At 41.7% G+C, this 19,919-nt stretch overlaps 1 protein-coding gene across 5 annotated transcripts in view; it reads right to left on the bottom strand.

Moving 5' to 3' along the window:
* The window catches only part of LOC129826620 (uncharacterized), a 48,499-nt gene that overhangs the window by 16,636 nt on the left and 11,944 nt on the right, over window positions 1-19,919 (bottom strand). Inside the window, exons 1-3 of one of the 5 annotated variants that reach the window (XM_055887540.1) lie at window positions 6,445-6,671; window positions 4,198-4,232; window positions 3,334-3,504 (exon numbers count right to left, since the gene is read on the bottom strand). The exons of 1 other annotated variant lie outside the window; for it this stretch is intronic. The gene's annotated coding sequence lies outside the window, so the exon portion shown is untranslated. Of the gene's footprint in view, window positions 1-3,333; window positions 3,505-4,197; window positions 4,233-6,444; window positions 6,672-19,919 lie in introns of those variants that run through there. 3 more of the 5 variants (XM_055887539.1, XM_055887538.1, XM_055887541.1) reach the window with 3 other exon arrangements.

Here is a 19,919-nt window from a genome sequence, read left to right as displayed (position 1 = left end):
ATGGCCACAGTATAGAGAGAGAGTGAGTTTTCATAGAGAGAACAAAGGAATTTCTTCCACCTCACAGAACTTGAGGTCCGAGCAACATTGATGTTCTGGAGAAGGTATAAAAGATCGGTGAAGTAACGAGCTACGAACTGGTCTGTTTGGTACAATTTCATGAAACTCATGAGAGACAATACAGCCACATTACCATAATCCTGTTTATACAACAGTCTCAGTTATGAGGCTTACATCTAATTGTTGTATAAAATTAATGAGTAAAGATGAAACTATTTGTGAAATTATGTAATGTGATTTTAGACTGTTTAATGAAGGAAATTCCAATTCCCTTTGGAGTTTAACTAAGTCAGAGGACCGCCCCCTGAGCACAGGCAGGATCCGGCATCATGGGACACCCACCTGGGTTTTCCCACTTCAGACCGAGCTTACCTCAATTACGAGAGGGCTAAGGGTTGAGACGAGACCAGCCTACCTCGATTTCCACGAGAGGGCTAAGGTTTCAGACCATAAAACCTGAGTATAAGCTAAGGTTGTAACGGTTGTTGAAACTCTAAGACTATCGATACCAACAGAATAAGAACAAGTCTTAGATATTAATTACTAGTCTGCAGCTAGGAATTCGGTATCATTGAAGGCGAAGACCGACAACTGCCGAAATATCTATTCTAATACAACATTTCTGAATGGGACTCTGAGGTATCCATTCTAACCACGAAAGACGGGCGGATGAACTTCCAATCGTCCTCCTTGGACGATTCCAACAGAGATCACGTGACACACTGAGCGTAAATTGATATATATTGATTGCAATTATTCCCGAATGAGTGAGCGTTCATGTGCAAAGGATTAGCATTTCAATCGTTATAATTATCAACTTTGTAGTGTCTTTTATCTTTCGCGCCCCTCAGTCTTTTGTCCACCAAGCCACCATGCCTGTTTAGCCCACTAGGGCACATTCCCCTATCATTTCTTTGTAACCATATCTACTTTGTTTGTTTGTGTTATGCATTTCTGTGAATTAATTAGTTAGTAAATAAAGGATTTAAGACAATTGATATATGGATGACTCATAGTGAAGACTGGGTTCGTGCAGATAACCAACAATTTATGACGTTTGGAATGAGACTAACATGAGGTAAAAAAATAATAATAATTAATCAGAAGACAAAGTGATCAGATATTAAAATATCTGAAAGTTATATTAGGAAAATGATAACTTTGTAATCTGAATATTTTCTTTGGTGCCCCGACTTCCTAGTTAATTACAGTTACATGATTAATCAGTTTAATCGCGTAATAATAATTACAGAGAGTTATTTGATAAATAAGTCTTCAGTTTTAATGATGCCAAAGACACGACAACAGTATTGAAAGCCTTTGACAGGTCAATGAAGAGGGCAGCACAATGTTGCTTTTTATCCATACAGTTAACCACATCATTTATAACTAGGGATGCAGCAGGGATAGAGCTATGACCTGGTATAAATTAATAATTACCTGGTAATTTTAGAATACATTTCAACATTTCCTTGCTGAGAATGAATCAAGGATTATAATATTTTAGCTAGGCAAGAAAGTTTAGAAATAGGCCTAGAAATACTTAGGTCACAAGGTCACCATCTTTGTGAAGGGGGAATACATGGCCACCTAATGATTTAGCAATCAGGGGGGCAGAGAGCAGCAGCAAAAATGGATCAAGCATATCAGCCCCAGTGGATGTTTTTTTAAATCAATCTTAATACGCAAGGCATCTAGCACATCACAGATAGTAAATTGTTGTAATGAAAACAAAGATTCACTAGAAGTTGACGGGTTAACCGTCGAGTCCGCTAGAGGCTGGCAGAGGGAACAGTAGTCGATTAACTGACCAGGGTCAATTAAACCACAGTTTCTCTCAAATAAAAAGCCTGCTGGGATAAAATGATGATTAAAAGTATCACTTATCCCATTCTTCTCAGTTATGATGCCAGAGTCAGACAGAATATACTTAGGCAGGGAAGACAAGGAATGTGTACGTTTCAGTGCATTTACTTTTTTCCAAAATCACCAGCAGAGTCAGAGATAAAGCTTAAAAAGTAGCTTAATTTAGCTTTCTTAATCGATATAGTACATATGTTTCTCAATTGTCTGAAAGATTGCCAGTTCACTACAGAGTCAGTTTTCCTTGCTTTGGTATCTCATCGGAATGAGCTCAGATAGCTCAGAAGATAACCACGGGTTAGATCTATCTTTGACTCTGAATTGTTTAAAAGGGGCATGTTTATCTGCCAGAGGAATACATATGGAGGAGAAATGTTCTAGAGCCAACTCAGGGTCAAGAATACAGGCAATAGTGGCTAAATCAGAATAGAATATGTCATGTAAAAACCGTTGAGAACATTTTTTGAAATGTATCTTCTTAATTTTCTGTGATCCTGAGTGGTGCAGCGGTCTAAGGCACTGCATCACAGTGATAGAGGCGTCACTACACACCTGGGTTTGATCCCGGGCTGTATCCCAACCGGACGTGATCGGGAGTCCCATAGGGCGGCGCACAATTGTCCCAGCGTCATCCGGATTAGGGGAGGGTTTGGCCGGAGTAGGCCGTCATAGTAAATAAGAATTTGTTCTTAACTGACTTGCCTAGTTAAATAAAGGTTAAATAAAAAACTATATTAAACGAGGATTAGTATTTTGCTGTTTCGTATCTCTAATACATACTATGGGACAATGATCACTGAGATCATACAGTACGCAAAACTCCACTTGACAAATATTTATGGGGTGATTAGTAAGAATTAAATTCATCAATAAGGGTTTTGAGATCAATGGAATCAGATCAAATCAATGCATATACTCTTAAATTGATCTGATGCCGGGGATATCCCCTAAAATGACCAACTCAGAGGACAAAAAAAGGTGTTAAATACTCGGATATAGCACCAAAAGCATCCACCATGGCAGCAGAGGGTCGGTAAATCCCAGCACAAATGCATGTCTTTTCTGGTTTATGGACACATCTACAACCAGGAGCTTTTAAAGATTGGGACGTCATGAAATTAGATTTTACATATATGGCCACTCCTCCCCTTTCTGTAATCGTTCCCATCTAAATACAGTATAATGATTTACAGAACCATTTAACCATGTTTTTTTAAATCATACTTGGCACATTTAGGTGCATTGACACAAACCCTCTAGGAGAGTTAAAGTCAGAGGGGGTATTCAGCTCATTCCCGTAAGAACTAACAGGCATAGTGTCATCTGCACATATTTGTTGAGTGGGCTGAGACTTTGCCAAGGTCCCTGGCCAACCACGTGAGAGCAGAGCAGACTGAACATTTGACAGACCTCCCTCAAGTCGCTGGATGCAGGGACTGGGGTGGGAACTGGGAGACCAGTGTTGGAAGAGCTCAGTCCACCCTGATGAAGCTCCCGCCAACAGAGTGGAGATGCTGCAGAGGATCAGATTGGCTGCCAATGCTCCATTCTAGGTGTGCAAAGAAGGCTTTGGTGTGGCTTCTGTTGCATAGTTGGGGCTGCCATGGGGGGATATTGAGGATATTGAAGATAGATTAATTATATTAAGGATTAAGGATATTAAAGATAGATTAATGATATTAAGGATAGATTAATGATATTGAGGATTAAGGATATTAAGGATAGATTAATGATATTAAGGATAGATTAATGATATTGAGGATTAAGGATATTAAGGATAGATTAATGATATTAAGGATAGATTAATGATATTGAGGATAGATTAATGATATTCTGGATTAAGGATGTTAAAGATAGATTAATGATATTAAGGATTAATGATATTAAAGATAGATTAATGATATTAAGGATTAATGATATGAAAGATAGAGTAATGATATATTAATGATATTAAGGAAAGATTAATGATATTAAGGATTAATGATATTAAAGATAGATTAATGATATTAAGGATTAATGATATTAAAGATAGATTAATGATATATTAATGATATTAAGGAAAGATTAATGATATTAAGGATTAATGATATTAAGGATAGCTTAATGATATTAAGGATTAATGATATTAAGGATAGATTAATGATATATTAATGATATTAAAGATAGATTCATTTATATTAGAATTATAGAAATTCCACCTGATTTTAAAACATTTTAACAATAGCAAAAGGCTTTCCAACCTACTTCCCCAGCCTTGGAAGCCTAATAAATTACCTTTTGTCCACTGTTGTCCATTGTCCACTGTTGGTCTACAAAAAAAGTGTCAAACGGGGTCATAGATGTGATTGTTCAATTTGACTTTTTTATTACAGTCTTACACCATTTGTACGAAACGGAGGTTTTACATGCCCACAGCAATAACATACATGAGAACAACAGTAACATTTTCACATTGCTATCACACAAAATGCAAAAGATAGGCACCTTTTTGTCAGTATAACTCTCTACATAAGACCCACAAATCAAATGAGTAAGTGTTGCCAATCAAAACAGAATAATTTCCTAACATCATATACAGTGCTTCTTCGGGATAGGGGGCAGTATTTTCACGTCCTGGTGAAAAGCGTGCCCAAAGTAAACTGCCAGAAGCTAGGATATGCGTATGCATGGTAGTATTGGATATAAAACACTCTAAACTTTCTAAAACTGTTAAAATAATGTATGTGAGTATAACAGAACTGATTTGGCAGGCGAAACCCTGAGCACAATCCATCCAGGGGAAAACATTTTTGAGGTCATTGTGTTTTCAAATGCTTTTCTATGGGAAACCTGATTTTTTTAGGGCCCAAATTGCAGTTCCTATGGCTTCCACTAGATGTCAACAGTCTTTAGAAATTGTTCGATGTTTTTCTTTTGAGAAATGAAGAAGTAGTCCTATTCTTTCTAGGTGTCACTCAGATGGACTCAAGCCTTTTGGTGCGCGTGAACAGGAAGCCTTGTTATTTTTCTTCAGTATTGGAAACAGTTTACTCCGTCTTAAATTTGATCGATTATTTACATTTTAGGGTACCTGAAGTTGGATTAGAAACGTTGTTTGAAATGTTTGGACCAAGTTTAAAGGTAACTTATTAGATATTTTGTAGTCATGTTGGGCGAGTTGGAACCTGTCTATTTCTGAATCAAACACGCCAAATAAATGGACATTTTAAGGGATATAAAGAAGGAATTTATTGAACAAAACGACCATTCCTTATGTCACTGAGACATTTGGGATTGCAATAAGATGAAGATCTTCAAATGTAAGGCATTTAATATATCGCTATTTCTGACTTTTGTGTCGCACCTGCCTGGTTGAAAAATGTTTTTCATGTTTTTGTATGCGGGGCGCTGTCCTCAGATAATCGCATGGTGTGCTTTCACCGTAAAGCCTTTTTGAAATCTGACACAGCGGCTGGATTAACAAGAAGTTAAGCTTAATTTTGATGTATTACACTTGTATTTATATGAATGTTAAATATGTATATTTCTGTAGTTTGAATTTGGCACTCTGCAATTTCATCGGATGTTGTCAAATCTATCCCGTTAACGGGATTCGAGCGTTAAGGGATCCCTAAGAGGTTGTTTAAAAAGTTTTCATACCCGTTTACTAGAAATGTTTGCACATTTATAAAAATAAATAAATACAGAAATGTCTCATTTTCATAAGTTTTCACACCCTTGAGTCAATACATTAATCACCTTTTGCAGCAATTACAGCTGTCCTTCTGAAAAGTGAAAAGGTGAATTTGTCTCCAAGTGTCTGTTGGAAAGCAGCCTGAACCAGGTTAACCTCTGGGATTTTGCCTGTGCTAAGCTATATTCCGGGGTTTTTTATCCTAAAAAACTCCCTAGTTCTTGCCAATGACAAGCATATACATAACATGATGCAGCCACCACCATGCTTGAAAATATGAAGTGGTACTCAGTTGTGTTGGATTTGCCATAAAGCTTTGTATTTAGTACATAAAGTGAATTTCTTTGACACATTTTTTGTAGTTTTACTTTAGTGCCTTATTGCAAACAGGATGCATGTTTGGAATATTATTCTGTACAGGCTTCCTTCTTTTCACTCCGCCATTTAGGTTAGTATTGTGGAATTACTACAATGTTGTTGATCCATCCTCGGTTTTCTCCTATCACAGCCATTAAACGCTGTAACTGTTTTAAAGTCACCATTGGCCTCATGGTGTAATCCCTGAGCGGTTTCCTTCCTCTCCGGCAACTGAGTTAGGAAGGACGGCTGTATCTTTGTAGAGACTCTGTGTATTGCTACACCATCCAAAGTGTAATTGTTTTAATTCGGTCATACCAAGAATCATTTAGCTATTTGATTTTGAATTTTTTACTCTCTCGAATGGACACACAACCAATAAAATGACATTGCATTTCTTGAGCCAAGAAACAAATACTGGTGCATGGATTTTCAAGGGAATAAATGTTTTTCTTCTCAGAAAAATCAAACAGAAATAAAGCTACTCTTACCTTTATGAAGGTGAACAGGTTGATATGTGTTCCTGTATTGAAGGTTCTGCACTGTGTTCTCTCTCTCTCTCTGAGTGTGTCAGGTTGTAGGAGTTAATGATAAAGTGTTTAGAATCGCATTGGTTTTTATAAGTTTGCTGTTTGGCTGTGGGTTGGTCTAAAACCCCCTGGAGTCAAAATGGGGGTGGAAGATTGAAAATCACATGTTTTCTGAAAAGAGAACGAGGGAGAGGGGTTGAGGGGAGAAGATCTTTGACTTGCCAGGAGAACAAATTGGGCTTGCAAGAGAAGAGCCCCACCTCTCTTTCTTCCCCTTTCCCTATCTCTCTCTGCCTCTCCCTTTCTCTCTTTCACTCTCTCTCAACCTCTGTCTATCAGCCAAATGTTTGTGGTGGTGCCTTCACTTAAAAAGTACAGTGCCCTCCGTAATTATTGGAAATCATTTATTATTTAGACTCTATACTCCAAATGTTTGGGTTTGAAATCAAACAGTGACTGTGAGGTTAACGTGTAGTCTGTTGGCTTTAATCTGAGGGTATTTTCATCCATATCAGGTGAACCGTTTAGAAATTACAGCACTTTTTGTACATAGTCATCAAGGCAATGGGTGGCTATTTGAAGAATCTCAAATATAAAATATATTTTCATTTGTTTAACACTTTTTTGGCTACTACATGATTCCATATGTGTTATTTCGTAGTTTTGATGTCTTCACGATTATTCTACAATGTAGAAAATAGTAAAAATAAAGAAAAACCCTTGAATGAGTAGGTGTTCTAAAACTTTTGACCAGTAGTGTACTGTGTCACTTTTATTGTAAATAAGAATATAATATATTTCGAAACACTTCTACATTAAAGTGGATGCTAGTATGATTATAGATAGCCCTGAATGAATTGTGAATAATGATGAGTGAGAAGGTTAGATGTACAAATATCATAGCCCCAAGACATGCTAACCTCTCACCAATACAATAACCAATAAAAAAAAAATTGGGGGGGGGGGGTGTGATTTTTGTGCGTCTAACTTTCTCACTCATCATTATTCACGATTCATTCAGGATTATCCATAATCGTGGTTAGAGACATTCTTCACTGTCCCAATAATTGAACATGCCAGCTGCTTAGCTAGCTACCCATCCAGCTCAGGATAGAAAGCTGTGTTGAGCTTGCTAACTATAAAGGTCTGCTAACTTAGCTACAGTTAGGCTTATATTAATTGACAGTGTCTGTACAAGGTAATTACATACATATATCAAATTGTTAGCTAACAGTTCACTAGCTGGTTAACAAGTGATTAGCTAAACGATTAGCTACTTACTACTCATCTTCTGCATAGATAGCTAGCTTAATTAACCACAGAGCTAAGGTCTGCCAGTTAGCTAGCTAGCTGGGCTAGCAAGCATATCCATGGTTCCTCCCACCCAACGGTTTCTCAATCAGACAGTTATGAGCAACAAAATGAGTTCCAGGCTATTATAAACAGTCACCTTTGATGGGAGAATCTTCCCAGTGTTTTTATTGGGTTTGGGTTTTTAGCAAAGGAGTGGACAGCGATGTCGATGTTACCAACTGACAATAACGGTTGTAAATCAAATCAAATCAAATTGTATTAGTCACATGCTGTAACACACTAGGCGTAGTGGGTGCGGAGTCAGGTGCAGGAGGCAGAAAGTTCAGAATAGTGCTTATTTACGCACAGGGAAAAGTAGTACTCTCCACGAAACTGGGCGTAATCAAACAAATGCCCAAAACAGGTAACTAAACAACACGCACTACCACACGTCAACACAGTGGGAAAAATAATAAAGCCCGCACAAAGAGCAGGCGGGCCTACCGGCTTAAATAGCCCAACTCAAAAACTAAACAAGAAACAGATGAAACAAATCAGACAAAACCAACAGAAAAGGGAAAAGGGATCGGTGGCAGCTAGTAGGCCGGTGACGACCGCCGAGCGCGACCCGAACAGGAAGAGGAGCCACCTTTGGTAGGAGTCGTGACACATGCGCCGAATACAACAGCTGTAGGTAGACCTTACAGTGAAATGCTTTGTTACAAGCCCCTAACCAACAATGCAGTTTATAAAATACGAATAAGAATAAGAAATAAAAGTAACAAGTAGTTAAAGAGCAGCAGTAAAATAACAATAGGGAGACTATATACAGGGGGTACCAGTACAGAGTCAATGTGCAGGGCCACCGGTTAGTCGAGGTAATTGAGGTAATATGTATATGTATGTAGAGTTATTAAAGTGACTATGCATAGATAATACCAGAGAGTAGCAGCGGCGTAAATGAGGGGGGGGGGGGGGGCAAAGCAAATAGTCTGGGTAGCCATTTGATCAGATGTTCAGGAGTTTTATGGCTTGGGGTAGAAGCTGTTTAGAAACCTCTTGAGCTTTGAGGGAACTATGGTGTTGAACGCTGAGCTGTAGTCAATGAATAGCATTCTCACATAGGTGTTCCTTTTGTCCATGTGGGAAAGGGCAGTGTGGAGTGAGATTGCGTCATCTTTGGATCTGTTAGGGCGGTATGCAAATTGGAGTGGGTCTAGGGTTTCTGGGATAATAGTGTTGATGTGAACCATGACCAGCCTTTCAAAGTACTTCATGGCTACAGACGTGAGTGCTACGGGTCGGTAGTCATTTAGGCAGTTTACCGTAGTGTTCTTGGGGACAGGGACTATGGTGGTCTGCTTAAAACATGTTGGTATTACAGACTAGGACAGGGAGAGGTTGAAAATGTCAGTGAAGACACTTGCCAGTTGGTCAGCGCATGCTCACAGTACGCAGTCCTTCACAGTCCTGGTAATACGTCTGGCCCTGCGGCATTGTGAATGTTGACCTGTTTAAAAGGTCTTACTCACATCGGCTGAGGTGAGCATGATCACACCGTTTTCCAGAACAGCTGGTGCTCTCATGCATGTTTCAGTGTTATTTGCCTCAAAGCGAGCAGTAGTTTAGCTCATCTGGTAGGCTTGTGTCACTGGGCAGCTCTCGGCTGTGCTTCTCTTTGTATTCTGTAATGGTTTGCAATCTGTGCCACATCCAAAGAACGTCAGAGCCGGTGTAGTATGATTCGATTTTGGTCCTGTATTGACACTTTGCCTGTTTGATGGTTCGTCGAAGGGCATAGCGGGATTTCTTATAAGCTTCCGCATTAGAGTCCCACTCCTTGAAAGCGGCAGCTATAGCCTTTAGCTCAGAGCGGATGTTGCCTGTAATCCATGGCTTCTGGTTGAAGTATGTACGTACGGTCACTGTGAGGACGACGTCATCAATGCACTTATTGATGAAGCCAATGACTGATGTGGTGTACTCCTCAATGCCATAGGATGAATCCATGGAACATATTACAGTCTGTGCTAGCAAAACAGTCCAGTAGCTTCATCTGACCACTTTTGTTTTGACCGAGTCACTGGTGCTTCCTGCTTTAAAATTTGCTTCTAAGCAGGAATCAGGAGGATAGAATTATGGTCAGATTTGCCAAATGGAGGGTGAGAGAGAGCTTTGTACGCGTCTCTGTGTGTGGAGTAAAGGTGGTCTAGTTCTTATTTCATCTGGTTGCACATTTAACATGCTGATAGAATTTTGGTAAAACAGATTTAAGTTTCTCTGCATTAAAGTCCCCTAACACTAGGAGCGCCACCTCTGGATGAGCGTTTTCCTGTTTTCTTATGGCGGACACAGTTCATTAAGTGCGGTCTTAGTGTCAGCATCAGTCTGTGGTGGTATGTAGACAGCTACGAAAAATATAGATGAAAACTCTCTAGGTAGATAGTGTGGTCTACAGCTTATCATGAGATACTCTTCCTCAGGCGGGCAAAACCTTGAGACTTCCTTAGATATTGTGCACCAGCTGTTGTTTACATATATGCATAGTTCCACCCCTTGTCTTACCAGACACTGCTGTTCTATCCTGCCGATACAGCGTATAACCAGCCAGCTGTATGTTGATAATGTCGTCGTTCAGCCATGACTCTGTGAAGCATAAGATATTACAGTTACAGTTTAATGTCCCGTTGGGGTAGTTTAATCTTCCTCGTAGGTCATCGATTTTATTTTCCAATGATTGCACGTTAGCTAGTAGGACGAAGGCAGTGGGGGTTTATTAGATCACCTACGAATTCTCAGAAGGCAGCCCAACCTCCGTCCTCTTTTTCTCTGTCGTCTCTTCACGCAAATAACGTGGATTTGGGCCTGTTCCCGGGAAAGCAGTATGTCGTTCACATCGGGCTCGTCGGATTCGTTAATGGAAAAAAAAGCTTCTGCCAGTTCGGGGTGAGTAATCGTTGTTCTGATGTCCAGAGGTTTTTTTCAGTCATAAGAGACGGTAGCAACAACATTATGTACAAAATAAGTAAAAAAATAAGTTACAAACAACGCAAAGAAAAAAACATAAGAACACAATCGGTTAGGAGCACGTAAAACGTCAGCCATCTTCTCCATCACCGTCTTCTCAAATTGAATGCAGGGACAGTGCGCACGGGCTGTGCATCTTTTGTTTTAGAAGTGGGATAAACACTCCAAACAGCAGGGTCCGCAAGGAGGCATCCGCATGGTCCTAAAGCACACCGCTGCCTCGTTTTGTATCACCTTCCAATTATAATGGGGGGGGGGGGGGCATGTGAGAGTTGTGCCCCTTTCAAATATTCAGTCTAATATAGTTTATATAGAGTTTCAACTAAAAGGCAACTATTTCTTTTATTTTTTATTTGAATATATGCTAATTATTTTTTAACAAAAATGTATTTATTTGATGGCGGCCAAATATTTGATCAAAAACTACAACAGTTTGTTGAATTAGTCTAAATATATGATCATTAGCACATGGTCTGGAGGGCTCTCAGATGTGAATCGTAATAGAATATATAGCCTAGAATGAAACACTAGAATGAAACACATGATTACATGGAATCACATCAACATTAGAGTAGACCACTTTTGCAGCTTCTAAATGACTAACAGATATATGTTCATAATGAGTGAGACATAAGATAATACAGTAACACTTCACATCATGTTCTTGTACACGTGTAGTAGCTCTGATCATTACAATAGCAACATGGTTGTTGCATAGGACTTTGTAAATTGCTTTATAATTACATAACAATGGAGTTATTACATGGAATAAGGAACAGTCACTATTCCTCTTGTGTCCAGTACTTACAAAAACTCTCAGCTTATTGCTTTGCAATTAAAATTGCCAAAGTATTATGTCACAACATGCTAATAAAATGTAGTTTTAATACACAAGCACAAGGGCAGTTTAATGTTAAGTGCTAACAGTAACAAAATACAGCTATTAAGTGGAAACTAAATATCCAAAACTGCCTTCTTGAATCAACTACAGGCAAGGTACAGTAAGTAAAAAATTATGTTAGTTTGTATTCTGAATAAATTATCCCTTTAAATGTGTTAGAGTGTGTTTGAAACAAGAATACTTTCCCTCAGATGGACAAAAAGGTCCAAAGTAGTTTTTGCTAAGCATCCAACTTGCTGTTTGCAAATGGCTTTGAATTTCTCTGCAGTATTTTCAGGTATCAAAAACTGTATTGCAGCTTTCAACATTTTCAGTGGCATGTTGAAAGAGTCATACAGTAGTTGAGCATCACAACTTATTTATACTTCTCTGTACATAATATCATTGTTTAGTTGGTTTGACTTGATTATGTACACCTGGGGCAATGGACAGTCAGGAGAATGGACATTTACAGAATGTTCAGATAGAAATGTATTGTGTAGATCAAATATGACTGATCTTCAACATGAAGTTCCAGATACAACCCTGCTGATCTATTTTTTTAAATCTGATTCTACTGCTTGCATGAGTTACTTGATGTGGAATAGAGTTCCATGTAGTCGTGGCTCTATGTCATACTGTGCGTTTCCCATAGTCTGTTCTGGACTTGGGGACTGTGAAGAGACTCCCTGGTAGCATGTCTTGTGGGGGGTATGCATGGGTGTCTTCACTGTGTGCTAGTCATTCATACAGACAGCTCGGTGCATCAACGTGTCAACACTTCTCACAAATACAAGTACTGATTAGGTTCATCTCTCCTCTACTTGTCCATCTGAGCCAGGAAAGATTGGCGTGCATATTATTATTGTTAGCTCTCTGTGTACATTTAAGGGCCAACCGTGCTGTTCTGTTATGGGCCAACTGTAATTTGCCTATGTCCATCTTTGTGGCACTTGGCCAGGGGCAACAAAAGTAGGGCCTGTAAACTCTTAGAAAAAAAGTGTTCCAAAAGGGTTATTCGGCTGTCCCCTTAGGACAACCCTTTTTGGTTAGAGGTTTAACTTTTTGGGGTTCCATTTAGAACCCTCAGTGGAAAGGGTTCTACACGGAACCCAAAATGGTTAAACCTGGAACCCAAACAGGGTTTTTCAAAGGCTTCTCCTATGGGGACAGCCGAAGAACCCTTTCAGGTTCTGGATAACGCAGTTTTTTCTAAGAGTGTAGGACTTGTTTTTTTGATAGCCATGTCAAGAAAGCAGAGCAGCGCTTTATTACGGACAGACCTCTCCCCATGTTATCTACCATTGCATCAATATGTTTTGACCATGACAGTTTACAATCCAGGGTTACAGTTTAGTCTCCTCAAATTGCTCAATTTCCATATTATTCATTTAGCGAATGGTTTATCCAAAATAGACTGCTTTTAGTTTTTGAAATATTTAGTACTAGTTTATTACTTGCTACCCATTCTAAAACTGACTGCAGCTCTTTGTTAAGTGTTGGCAGTGATTTAATTTGTTGTGGTAGCTAACAGGAATAATGTTGAGTAATCGGCATACATAGAGTGTACAGTACATAGTAAATATTTAATCTAGTCACATGAGTTTTCTTTTTACGGTACATTTGACAATCACTTGTGTAGCTAGACTTTGTTTGCCATTCCTTTTGTCTCGTCCCTTTAGTTTTCCAGATGTATACTGAACTATGATCACTACATCCGATGGATCTGGAGACTGCTCTAGAGCAGATTTCTGCAGCATTAGTAAAGATGTGATTAGTACATGTGAATGATTTCATTCCTGTGCTGTTTGTAAATACCCTGGTAGGTTGACTGATAACCTGTACCAGGTTGCAGGCACTGGTTACAGTTTGAAGCATTTTCTTGAGTGGACAACTTGATGAGAGCCAGTCAATATATGGGTCACCCAGAATATATACCTCTGTTGATATCACATACATTATCAAGCATTTCACACATATTCTCCAGATACTGACTGTTAGCAATTGGTGGTCTATAGCAACTTCCCACAAAAATAGGCTTTAGGTGAGGCAGGTGAACCTGTAGCCATATTACTCATTAGTCTAAGGCCCTGCATCTTACTGCTAGCTGCGTCACTACAGATCCTGGTTCGATCCCAGGCTGTGTCGCAGCCAGCCGTAACCGGGAGACCCATGAGGCGGGGCACAATTGGCCTAGCATCGTCCGGGTTAGGAAAGGGTTTGGCCGCCCGGGTTGTCCTTGTCCCATTGTGCGCTAGTGACTCCTGTGGACGGCTCTCAACCTTCTCCTCTCCCAAGTACGTATGGCAGGTGCAGCGATGGGACAAGACTGTAACTACCAATTGGATATCTCGAAATTGGGGTGAAAAAAAGTGTTAAAAAAAATATTATTTCAACAGCATTTGACATGAGATCCTCTCTAAGCTTTACAGGAATATGACTCTGCATACAAACAGCAACACCACCCCTATCATCTGATGATGTGGTAACCATGCATTGCTGCCAATTCCTAGCAAGTTATCAATTTCATGAACCTTGTTTTCAGGCTAACTATGTTAATGATTGTTTTTATTGATTTACTGTGGGGCTTATCAGAGGTAGATACAGCAGTGATATTTATTTTGGAGCAGATAATGGACTTCCTACAAGAGCAAACCGTCTCAGTGCTAACAGTAGAACTCAGGTTCATGGGCGCGTGATTACTGCTTACAGTATCTGTTCGATTGACAGAGGCATTTCGGGAAGTTAGAGGAGAACACATTTGGTTACTGTAACGTCCTGACCAGAGTTCTTATGTGTTTTGCTTGTTTAGTGTTGGTCAGGGCGTGAGCTGGGTGGGAATTCTATGTTGTGTGTCTAGTTCGTCTGTTTCTGTGTCCAGCCTAATATGGTTCTCAATCAGAGACAGCTGTGAATCGTTGTCCCTGATTGAGAATCATTTATAGGTGGCTTGTTTTGTGTTGGGGATTGTGGGTGGTTGTTTCCTGTCTCTGTGTTTGTGTTCTGCACCAGATAGGTCTGTCTCGGTTTTCACGTTTGTTATTTTGTAAGTTGTTTGTAGTGTTCACTTGTTCTTTTATTAAACATGTTGAGCACTGGCTACGCTGCATTCAGACCTTTTGAAATGTAGGGGGAAAATATGCCCTCAACTCCAGAGCAAGGAAAATATCTGGAAGACAATTTTTTTTATTATTATTGTACTCACAAGAGAAAATCCCCCCCCCATCTCTCTCTCGCTCAGCCTCTGTCTATCAGCCAGATGTTTGTGGTTGTGCCTTCATTTTTGTTGTGTTCTGTGCCTATTATAGGCTTATTGTATTCCATAGAATGCTCTAGCATGGGGCCCAATGGTAGAAATACATATGCTAGATCAGTTGTAACACAACAAATATTATACAATATATTTTTAGAGAAACAAGATTCGGGATAGGGGCACTATAGGACATGTCAACAATATTCTATGATAGGTACTGTACATGAACACAGGCTACTGCAGTGTGTAGCATAGTGTACTTCAGAATGGTTGAGTATGTACCACACATCGCCAGGGAACTGGGATGATTACCAGAAAATTACAGATACCAACACTGCCCTGCTCTTACCGACTCTGCCCTGCTCTTACCGACACTGCCCTGCTCTTACCGACACTGCCCTGCTCTTACCGACACTGCCCTGCTCTCACCGACACTGCCCTGCTCTCACCGACACTGCCCTGCTCTTACCGACACTGCCCTGCTCTTACCGACACTGCCCTGCTCTTACCGACACTGCCCTGCTCTTACCGACACTGCCCTGCTCTTACCGACACTGCCCTGCTCTTACCGACCCTGCCCTGCTCTTACCGACACTGCCCTGCTCTTACCAAAGCATTTTGCTTAGGTTGGTAATTTCCTCTGATTTTGCTAAACAACGTTCCTGCAGATTGTTTGTTCTAAAACCATTATTTGGCCAACAGTAATATCTTATCCATTATGTTGATTCCTGCTTTTCCCTGTTTCTCTGTCGGCTGCTAAATGAGGGAGCCACTTTCACTCCCTCTCGCCACTATGAACACGGAGGAGAAAGAGGTGCATTTTGATAAGCAAAGCATATAACTGTTGCTGAAAAACGCAATTTCAAAGCAACTACTGTCCTCATTACAGAGAGGGGGGTCACAGCTTTCTAGGAGTATATAACTTATCTCTCAACTCTCAACATTGAGTTCATAGCACCACTAGCCGAGCGGAGGGGACCAACTGCAGTGAATAGGCCTACATCAATGTCACGTTCGTTGTAAGGATGAGACCAAGGCGCAGCGTGAGTAGAGTTCCACATAATTTTTAGCAACTGAAACTCACCTAACAAAACAACAAACAACCAAACGAAACGTGAAGCTATACGAATAGTGCAGACAGGCAACTAAACATAGAACAAGATCCCACAACACAAACGAGGAAAATGGCTACCTATGATATGATCAGAGACAGATGTTTATCGTTGTCTCTGATTGGGAACCATATCAGGCCAACATAGACATACAAAAACCCCTAGACATACAAAACCCTAGACATACAAAAACCCCTAGACATACAAAAACCCCTAGACATACAAAACCCTAGACATACAAAACTAGCGTACCCACCCTAGTCACACCCTGCCCTAACCAAAATATATAGAAAAACAGAGATATCTAAAGTCAGCTCGTGACAGTACCCCCCCCCCCCCCCCAAAGGTGAGGACTCCCGGCCGCAAACCTGAACCTATAGGGGAGGGTCCGGGTGGGCATCTACCCTTGGTGGCGGCTCCGGTTCTGGACGCAGCACTGGAAGCTCCAGACCGTGGGTTGTCTCTGGAGGCCCCGGACCGTGGATCGTCGCCAGAAGCTCCGGACCGTGGGTCGTCTCTGGAGGCTCCGGACCGTGGATCGTCGCCGGAGGAACCGGACCGTAGATCGTCGCAGGAGGCTCTGGACTGAGAACCCCTGCTGGAGGCTCTGGACCGCCGACCGTCGCTGGAGGCTCTGGATCGCCGAACGTCACTGGCGGCTCTGGACCGCCGACCGTCGCTGGAGGCTCTGGACCCGCCGACCGTCGCTGGAGGCTCTGGACCGCCGACCGTTGCTGGAGGCTCTGGACCGCCGACCGTCGCTGGAGGCTTCGCCGCTGGAGGCACCGGACCGTGGATCATCGCCAGAGGCTCTGAACTGGGAACCACCACTGGAGTCTTTGACTGCAGATCATCTCAGGATGTTCCGGACCGTAGACCGTCTCAGGAGGTTCCAGACAGTAGACCGTCTCAGGAGGTTCCGGACCGTGAAACGTTGCCAGAAGCTCTGGACTGGGAACTGTCGCCGGAAACTCTGGACTGGGAACTGTCGCCGGAAGCTCTGGACTGGGAACTGTTCCCGGAAGCTCTGGACTGGGAACTGTCCCCGGAAGCTCTGGACTGTGGAGGCGCACTGGAGGCCTGATGCGTGGGACCGGTACCGGTGGCACCGGGCTGATGACACGCACCTCAGGGCGAGTGCGGGGAAGAGGCACAGGACGTACTGGACTGTGGATGCACACTGGAGACCTGATGCGTGGGACCGGTACAGGTGGCACCGGGCTGATGACACGCACCTCAGGGCGAGTGCGGGAGGAGGCACAAGACATACTGGACTGTGGAGGCGCACTGGAGACCTGATGCGTGAGACCGGTACAGGTGGCACCAGGCTGATGACACGCACCTCAGGGTGAGCGCGGAGAGGAGGCACAGGACGTACTGGACTGTGGAAGCGCACTGGAGACCTGATGCGTGGGACCGGTACAGGTGGCACCGGGCTGATGACACACACCTCAGCATGCCCGCTCTGCAGCGCTCTCAAAGCTAGCACCTCTCTCCGGAATCTTGCGTCGAGCTCCTCATCAGACTCCCTGACTGGCCCTGGTTCGCTCCTCGACTCAGCCGACTGCTCCATGTGACCCCTCTCACCCCCCCAAAAAAAATTATTGGGGTTGCCTCTCGTGCTTGCTCCGTTGAGCTATCTCCTCGTATCGTCGCCGTTCCGCTTTCGCTGCCTCCTTCTTAGGTCGGCGATACTTCCCGGCCTGCGTACAGGGTCCTTTTCCCTCCAGGATCTCCTCCCAAGTCCACTCCTCCTGTACATGCTGCTTGGGCCATTTTTGGTGGGATCTTCTGTCACGTTCGTTGTAAGGATGAGACCAAGGTGCAGCGTGAGTAGAGTTCCACATAATTTTAATCAACTGAAACTCACCTAACAAAACAACAAACAACCAAACGAAACGTGAAGCTATACGAATAGTGCAGACAGGCAACTAAACATAGAACAAGATCCCACAACACAAATGAGGAAAATGGCTACCTAAATATGATCCCCAATCAGAAACAACGATAAACAGCTGTCTCTGATTGGGAACCATATCAGGCCAACATAGGCATACAAAAACCCCTAGACATACAAAAACCTAGACATACAAAAACTAGCGTACCCACCCGTCACACCCTGACCTAACCAAAATATATAGAAAAACAGAGATATCTAAGGTCAGTGTGTGACAATCAAGTAGCCAAGGCCTGGCACTGGAAAGTTTAGTAGGATGTTACATTTACTGATACATTAATCAATTAGCCTATATGGCTATCTAGCAACAATATCATATTCAGAGTAATCAATCTAGTGTTTTGAGTTCCCTCTTCCTCAGGTGGTGAATTATATAGCCTAGACCAGGTATTCCCAAACTGGGGCACTGTACTGATGGTGCAAAAGCCATGACAGGGAGACATAGTGGAGTGGTAACACATGTGCAAGCAGTTGCTCCCGACGCCACTTGGGTACACTGCAGCATCCACCGAGAGGCTCTTGCTGCCAAGGGAATGCCTGAAAGCTTGAAAGACATTTTGGACACTACAGGGAAGATCGTTAACTTTGTTAAAGGCCCCTGAACTCTCGTGTATTTGCTGCACTATGCAGTGATATGGGCAGCGACCATGTAACGCTTTTACAACATACAGGGGGGCAGTATTTTGATGGTTGGATAAAAAACGTTCCCAAAGTAAACGGCCTATTTCTCAAGCCCAGAAGATAGAATATGCATATAATTGGCAGATTAGGATAGAAAACACTCTGAAGTTTCCAAAACTGACAAAATATTGTCTGTGAGTATAACAGAACTGATATTGCAGGCGAAAACTTGAGGAAAATCCAAACCGGAAGTGCTGTTTTTCTGAAACTACTCTGTTCCATTGCAAGCCTATCCTCCATTTAAAGGGATATCATCCAGATTCCTTTCCCTATGGCTTCCACAGGGTGTGAACAGTATTTAGACATAGTTTCAAGCTTTTATTCTGAAAAATGAGCGAGAATGATTACATCGCGTCAGTGGATAGCCAGATGTCCTTAGATTTGTTCATGTGCGCGCCACTGGTAGCGAGAAATTTTCTTTCTCTCTTGTATTGAAAAGTTTACCGTCCGGTTGAAATATTATCGATTATTTATTGTAAAAACAATAAATTGATTATAAAAAACGTTTGACATGTTTCTACGAACTTTACGGAAACTATTTGGAATGTTTCTCTGCCCGTCGTGACCTGCACGAGCCTGTGGATTACTCAACAAAACGCGCCAACCAAATGGAGGTTTTTGGATATAAAAACAATCTTTATCGAACAAAACAAACATTTATTGTGTAACTGGGAGTCTCGTGAGTGCAAACATACAAAGATCATCAAAGGTAAGCGATTAATTTTATTGCTTTTCTGACCTTCGTGACCAATCTACTTTGCTGCTAGCTGTTTGAAATGTTTTGTTTACTGAGAGCTGTCCTCACATAATCGCAATGTTTGCTTTTGCTGTAAAGCTTTTTTGAAATCTGACACGCCTGTCACGTTCCTGACCTGTTTTCTGTTAGTTTTTGTATGTGTTAGTTGGTCAGGACGTGAGTTTGGGTGGGCAGTCTATGTTTTCTGTTTCTATGTTGGTTTAAGGGTGACCTGATATGGCTCTCAATTAGAGGCAGGTGGTTTTCATTTCCTCTGATTGAGAGTCATATTAAGGTAGGTGTTTTCACACTGTTTGTTGTGGGTGGTTGTCTCCTGTGTCTGTGTCTATGTACGTTGCGCCACACGGGACTGTTTTCGGTTTGTTTGTTCGTTTGTTCGGTTTATGTAGTCTGTTCCTGTTTCCTGCGTTCTTCGTGTCATGTAAGTTCTTATGTTCAGGTGCGTCTACGTCGTTTGTTGTTTTGTTGTTTGTTAA

Source organism: Salvelinus fontinalis, chromosome 28 (assembly GCF_029448725.1).
Source record: "Salvelinus fontinalis isolate EN_2023a chromosome 28, ASM2944872v1, whole genome shotgun sequence".
Classification (NCBI taxonomy): Eukaryota; Metazoa; Chordata; class Actinopteri; order Salmoniformes; family Salmonidae; genus Salvelinus; species Salvelinus fontinalis.
The sequence above is the reverse complement of the archived record's forward strand: the minus strand, read 5'-3'. Positions and strand labels throughout refer to the sequence as shown.